The sequence below is a fragment of the Diabrotica virgifera genome, chromosome 5, assembly GCF_917563875.1.
Source record: "Diabrotica virgifera virgifera chromosome 5, PGI_DIABVI_V3a".
In the NCBI taxonomy this organism is placed as follows: Eukaryota; Metazoa; Arthropoda; class Insecta; order Coleoptera; family Chrysomelidae; genus Diabrotica; species Diabrotica virgifera.
Genome location: NC_065447.1, coordinates 119,239,230 through 119,246,647, shown reverse-complemented (window position 1 = coordinate 119,246,647; position 7,418 = coordinate 119,239,230). Strand labels below are relative to the sequence as shown.

The following is a 7,418-nucleotide window of genomic DNA, read 5'->3' as shown; positions in this document are numbered from 1 at the left end:
CACGTTAGCGTGTACCTAGACACAGCGTATTTTATATGGTCGGTTATGTGATGTGATTATGTGATGTGTAGGGAGAGATTAAGGGCCGGTACTTTATGTCTCCGTTAACAGCCGGTTAGTTAACCGAGGTTTAATCGGGACAGAAATATATGCAAAACATAGACATAAACGCAATTATACTTATTATTATATTCATAAATAATTATAATAATAATTATAATTGCTTTTATTACAACGCAAGAGGCCCTATGGGGTACTTTTCTGTCCCGATTAAACCCCGGTTAGCTAACCGAGGTTTAACCGGGACATAAAGTACCGGCCCTAAATGTCCAGCAAACGACGGCAATGTTGCCAGGTTCCTTTTAGCGGGAATTTTAAAATTTTATAGCAGTTTGATTTTAAATTTGACAGTTCTGTTTTCTCAAGTCAAAAATCTTAACCTTACTTTTACAAGTGATTAGGATTATTATTATTTTATTTACATGTAAATTGAAAATATAAATATTGTGCTGTGTCATAATTTCAAACTCATTATGTTGCAGTCTTTTCCAGTTGATAAAATTGCAATTCAAAAACTTAGGTAGGTACGTGTAACTTCCACATTATTATTTATTTTTTAAGTATTAAGGTTGATGTTGATATCAAAAATTTAGATTTCAAAGATAGTTTTATGTAGGTAGATACTAATAGAGTAATACTAGATAATAGATTAAATACAAAGTAAGCTGTAAGTAGTATAACTGCCCATGTAATCACCTGTTATGTTGTTTTTTAGATTTGCACTGTATGGATGATGGCACAGGAAGAGAACAAGAGTACAAGAACATGAAACATCTTATTATGAATGTATATGTATGTGATCCTCAAAAAATTATTTTACAAAACAAGATAGAGAAAGAGCTTTAAAATCCCAAGGATCCTACAAAATGTTTATTTGGTGTACTAGTCGAATAATAGTATCTAAAAATATTGAAACTATTTTAAAACACATTACGGGCATGAGGATGATATAGAGCACTTACATAAATACCAAAATCAGATAAATATCTCTTCAAAGTTTATTTTGAGGCTTTCTTCCAAAATGTAAGTAAAATATTTGCATATCGACGGCGGAAAGGCAGGACTTCGCAACTGAAAAAATTTTATAACATGAGTTACTTCAGTTTTCGCTTTAGAATAAGTGTATCAGCAGCTCTTAAACAGCGATTACAGCTGGGAAAGTTTCCGGAAGGCTTCCAAAAGGCTTTCCCAGCTCTAAAAGCTGTTTAATAGGTGCTGATACACTTATTCTAAAGCGAAAACCGAAGTAACTCATTTTATACAAATTTTTCAGTTATGAGGTCCTGCCTTTGCGCTGTCGATATACACAATATAATTTAAAACAAGAATGTTACCACTAAACCACTTTTTAAATATTACTCATGAATATTTACTACAGTTTACAATTTCAAACTAGTGTGTTTGATTCTCCTATACCTATATTTTACTTTTTTAGTAAACTTCAGACTGTTCAGGATAGTATAATAGCATATGAGGCGAATTAAAAAGAATTGATTTACTTACAAGATATCACAAACATTAAACTCTCTTATGGCATTGATTTGAAAGATGGGTATATATGTACAATGATGATGCAACCAGTGTTTATTTTTGGGTTGAATGCTTACAGTTGACGCATCGATAATTATTTGTCGAAACGACCATGTGTTGTATCAAATATAATTTGTATTCTGAATATCCAATCGACTTGGGATTTTTTTAGTAAGTAACATAAATGTCTTTTATCAATAAAAATTATTAGTTTGATTACAGAAAAAAACAGTTGTAAAAAATGTTTGATAAACTGAAGCGTTCTTTGAAGAACGCTTGCCGGTTGAAGGAAAAAAAATAGTGAACTTATTTTTGTTTTTTATTTTAGAAAGGGATTATTAGTTTGATTACAGAAAAAAACAGTTGTAAAAAATGTTTGGCAAAGTGAAGCGTTCTTTGAAGAACGCTTGCCTATATAATAAAAAATATACTATTACTGAAACTAACTTTTTTTTGCTTAATCCGGCAAGTGTTCTTTAAAGAACGCTTCACCTTTTTTACCAAGAAAGTGAGCCAATAAACTTTTTTACCTGTTTTATTGTTTTTTTTTTAGTTTCTTTTACCAATAATTGCCTAGAGAAAAATTCCCAACTTTCTATTTCTATTATTTCAGTTTTGCCTGCTAGAGGGTTAATAGCTTTTTGGGTAGACCTCTAAGTGATGCAGATACATACAATTTTAGTAAGTATTTCCAGTAGAACTACTGCAATAACATCCAACAATGGGCCTATTGTTATAGGAAGGGGTTGTGGAATTAATACCAATATGACCATTCAAAATTTTCATAAAATTTTGGATAAAAGGGTATCCATTAGTTGTTATCAGTTAAGTTTAAAACTTGGCACTCATGGAGAGCTATACCATAATATATAATAAGTATATTATCTCATAATATTACATCTCATATTGTTCACTACAGTAGTAATGAGTGAGCCTGCATACACAGAACCATAATAATATATTATAGTTTGTGTATGCAGGCTCACTCATTACAATAGTGAGCAATATGAGATATAACATATTATAGTATAAGTCTCTGTGCATGACCAGATTAACATGTTTGGTGCCCATCTTGAACAAGCTCCACTTGGCTGGTACCACATACTTAAATCATTTGTTTAGTTACACAGCACTACTCACATAACTTATGTGTCGTCAGTACCTTCCGTAAAACCTTCGTGATGCTACCCATACGTCATGGCCACTGAATGTGTTAAAGTTTGTTAATGTAGGAGAGTTATACTAAAATATATATCTTATATTGCCTTAAATAGAAAAAATATCTTATTTAAATTGTACCCATGTAAGTTTTGATATAATGAAATAAACCTTTTAATCAAAAAAGTGTTGTTTACTTGTGTACACCCAGCAATATCCTGATCATAGATAAATAATATAGTATTACCGGATCCTGATATGCAGACGCCAATAGGGGTTTTCATCGATTGTCATTTGTTTCGAGCTTCTGTCATGAGTCACATAATATTAATGTATCTACGTCATATGTCTTTGGTTCGTATCATTGGTATATACCAATAATGTACGACGTAGATATATTATTATTATGTGACACATGATAGAAGCTCGAAACAAATGACTGTGAATGAAATGCCCTATTGAATAGGGCTTTTCATCGATTGTCATTTGTTTCGAGCTTCGGTCAAGTGTCACATAATATTAATATATCTATGTCATACGTCTTTGGTTTGTATCATTGGCAATATCAATAACATATGACAGAGATATATTAATATTGACAACACATGACAGAAGCTCGAAACAAATGACTGAGTGAAAAGCCCTATATCATGTAAATACAAGTCATAAAGATGTCTTTCTACAGCTAAAATTGCACAGCCTAAAGACATCATTTATGTAACTTCTTAAGCCATCACAAAATGACTGCAATAAGAAAATAGAATTTATTAACTCACCTCGCCCCCAGGCAAAGTAAAGGTGCTAGGTCACTAAGAATGTTTTTTTCAATTTTTTTTATTTTGCGGCTTTAGCCCTTAGCTATTTAGCCAGATACATGATGAGAATTAATACTATTATAATACATATTAAAACTAATTCAAATTACTAGTAATTTTATTAATATTCTGAATAATTATGTAACCACTTAATACTAAAATAAAAAAGTGTCCATCTATACCAGTGGTTCTTAATCTTTTTGAGTCATGTACCACAAAATACTTTTTAATATTTTTGGTACCACCTAACTGAAATAACTACCTATCTAGATAGGTAATCTAATTAACTGTAATAGTGGTGATTTTGACAGTTTTGCGTTTTGTGTACCACCGCAAATAATGATATGTACCACCAGTGGTACATGTACCACAGATTGAGAACCGCTGATCTATACTATCCCAACACATTTTCACCTTTGAAATCGTAAATTTCCATTCCCATTAAAAAATAATTTGTACTGTATACCTAAGTATATTTCTTTTGAGTTTAATTTTTTTTTCAAAATACTGCAACATGAGTTTTAAATTATGACACAGTACAATACTTGTTTCAATATTTACATGTAAATAAAATAATCCTAATTACTTGTAAAAGTAAGGTTATAAATTTAAGAATACAGAACTCTCTTTTAAAACCAAAGTGGCATTAGACTAATTTTAAAATTCCCGCTAAAAGGAAAAAGGTAAATCTGGCAACAGTGCCGTCGTTTGCTGGACATTTAATCTCTCCCGTGATGTGTATGTGTTTGTGTCACCTTAAAAAGCCGATATTCAGTCGTGTTTTTTGATATTTTTATTATTTTGTAATCGAGTACCTTTTTAAAGGTAAGTTTTTCTGATTGTAGGTACTGTTTTTCCAACAGTTTTAAAATACACACTTTATTTCGCGTTTTGTTGTTATAGTTCTAATGGCTCCGTTCAGCTGTTCTGTGCAGACGGTGGAAAAATTCAGCAAGTAAACATTTATTTAATCCAAATTAAATACTCATATTTCTATGTAAAATGTCACATTATTGTATAAATAAATAAGTAAGAAACAAAAGTTGTTTGTGTTTTACCTTTATTGTCCACTTGAATAAAATATTAAATATTGGAAGTAGGTACCGTATGGAGGCTATGTACCTAGCATGGAGGCTAGATTATGGCACTCTTCCTATCCAATCAACAACAAGAACGTTTAAAATTTCACACCTATCATGTCGAAGCTACAGACCACATATGTGGAGGCCAAATTTGTAGTATCCTTCCAATTAACCAGGTGCTGAAATAGGGCTTTTCATTCACAGTCATTTGTTTCGAGCTTCTGTCATGTGTCACATAATATTAATATATCTACGTCATACGTTATTGATATATACAATAATAGGTTTGTTCCAACATGAACTTTTGGACGGTCCAGAAACCGTCACGAAACTACTTGTACCGTTTGTTGTGCGCATGTTCGTAATTGTATCGCCCAGTTATCGTCCCATGACGGTAATCATATATTTGTCATTTTTGTTGGTGACAGCTTGTGTGCTTTTAGTCGATCAAAGGCTCAAAAACTTTAAAGAATTAAATCCTAGTGCGCAAGTCAGTCCAACCAGCACATTATGCATTTGCCCGATTACTGAAATGTTCATCACGAAACCGTCACCGAAAGATCACAATTCTTGTTGGAACAGTGGGAAGGACGATCCGATGACGATCATATTTCTGTTGGAACGGATTTTGTTTACTGCGCAGAAGCGTTACCGTTTCGTGACGGTTCTCGGTCGTGTTGGAACAAACCTATAACAAATCCCAGACGTATGGCGTAGATATATTAATATTATGTGACACATGACAGAAGCTCGAAACAAATGGCAATCGATGAAAAGCCCTATACGTGACATATTTTTAAGATCTCATTCTACCCAATCACGCAACACTTTTTTCTATGTCAGACATATTGGAATAGTTTGACAGATCGCTGGATTCCCTAATTCCTACAGCAGACAGCAGTGAAGACAGATATTTACAGTGTTGCTAAATGTATTTAGACGTCAACAATGCGAACGGTCGCCTGTTTCTGCGAACCGTGGTCAAGAATATACCGTTTTTAGGAAATGTTCGCAAATCAATCCTTCGCAACTTACGTATACGCCCTAATTGCGAGTGATGTCGAGAGTAGCGAGCCTGCTGACCTGGCAACCTAGCAGGCTGTTTTCGCCTGAAACCTGCCCCTAGCCCTGGCCGGTACCTACGGAGTGCGAGAATAAACCGGTTGGTTGTTTGTGTAGGACAACTAATAATGCTTGTTATTTAATATTTTTTATGACTTTTTAAATTTATGTTCTGCAAATAACTAAAGTTTACGACATATTATTTTCTTGTTTTTTTAAATACGCAGGTATATTAGGATTTATTTAGTTGATGGTTTTCAAAACAAGCCTGCAACAAATACATTTGTTTCTATTCCCTAATATAATGCTGGTTTTTCAAATAAAATTTGCTACCGTCTATTATAAGAAGTCATATTTCTTTAGTGACTGTCCATTTATTAGGCGCATTTTTTATGATTTAAAAAGTACAATTTATATAGAATTTATTATTTTATTTGATCTCGTTAATTAAATGTTTTTAAGTAAATTTACTACTGGTAACTTTCATTTTTTTTATCGTTTAAAAATATATCTGTACCATTTGATCAGATGATGTTATGTCCATTTTTACTACTTTATAGGAGAGACAAAAAACCGTTTATGGGAGTTTGTGTTTAAGTTTTTACCTAGGAATTAGCAATTTTCAGAATAAATAGATATGTGAATCTATGTGATATGTTACAATTTATTTTACGGACTCGAAAAAGTGGAACAAGAGTTTGAAAATAAAAAAGAAATTTGAAAAAATTGCAAATTATCATGTTTTGACCAAACGATTATTGTTAAAGAATATCACTTATTATCTTCCTATTCTGGAATTATTTGACTTTTTTGTGGAATTTCTTCTTCCTATTCTTCTGTATGTCATCTTTATGTCTTCACTATGTCTTCATCTGCGATGAAGGTTGGCAATCATCACTGCTATTCTAACTTTTGAGACTACAGCTCAAAAGAGTTCAGTTGAGCTGCATACACACCAAGATATTTCTCTTCTACCTAAGCTGCGCCTTGCTTGAATATTTTCCTGACACGTCACCACGTGTCGTATGATCCAGATACTGTGGTTTTTTTATTTTGGTGGAATCCAGTATCTCCCTGTTGTGCTCTATTTTTCTTAGTACTTTTCATTGGTTATTCTGTCTGCCCAGGAGATTCTCAGCAATCTTCGATATGTTCACATTTCAAATGGTTCCAATCTATTTTATTACATTGTTTAATAAGAGTCCATGTCTCCACAACATACACAAGAATAGAAAATGCACAACAATAATTTATTACTCGTTTTCTAAGATTTAGGCTGAGGTCTCTACTACAAAATATTTGTTTCATGTTATTGAATGCATTTAACAATGAATTAATACAACTTGATTCCACAAAAATACTAATTTGTGACATATGCACAAGTGACTTGTACCACTTATCACTATTTGACCATAAAAAATGAAAAATGTATTTTGATCATTGTGTGATAACAATACTTATGATAATCTGATCACGCATAAACAAAAAAATGTGCACTTATCATTGAATAACCAATGCTGCCAATCAAATTATATCCGTTGTGCATTTAGCAGCGTCTGCCTAAACGATAAAGAATGTTGTTTTGATTATTTGTGTACACTAAACACAAAATGAATAAAAATGCAGTTAGCATTGTCTGACCAAATGGTACTGATATATATTATGTGGTCTTATTGTTTAGAATAATATTGAATTTATTACTTTCATCATT

At 32.3% G+C, this 7,418-nt stretch overlaps 1 long non-coding RNA gene across 3 annotated transcripts; it reads left to right on the top strand.

Moving 5' to 3' along the window:
* Positions 1–371: 371 nt before the first annotated feature.
* Positions 372–2,947, top strand: LOC126884335 (uncharacterized). Of its 3 annotated transcripts, XR_007697961.1 has the most exons (5): positions 372–580; positions 776–1,083; positions 1,496–1,761; positions 2,204–2,498; positions 2,571–2,947. It is a non-coding gene; the product is annotated as an uncharacterized LOC126884335 (long non-coding RNA). The 3 variants fall into 3 exon arrangements; XR_007697960.1 differs by having other exon boundaries at positions 378–584; positions 2,204–2,947; XR_007697959.1 differs by having other exon boundaries at positions 382–580; positions 2,204–2,947.
* The last annotated feature ends 4,471 nt before the right edge of the window (positions 2,948–7,418 follow it).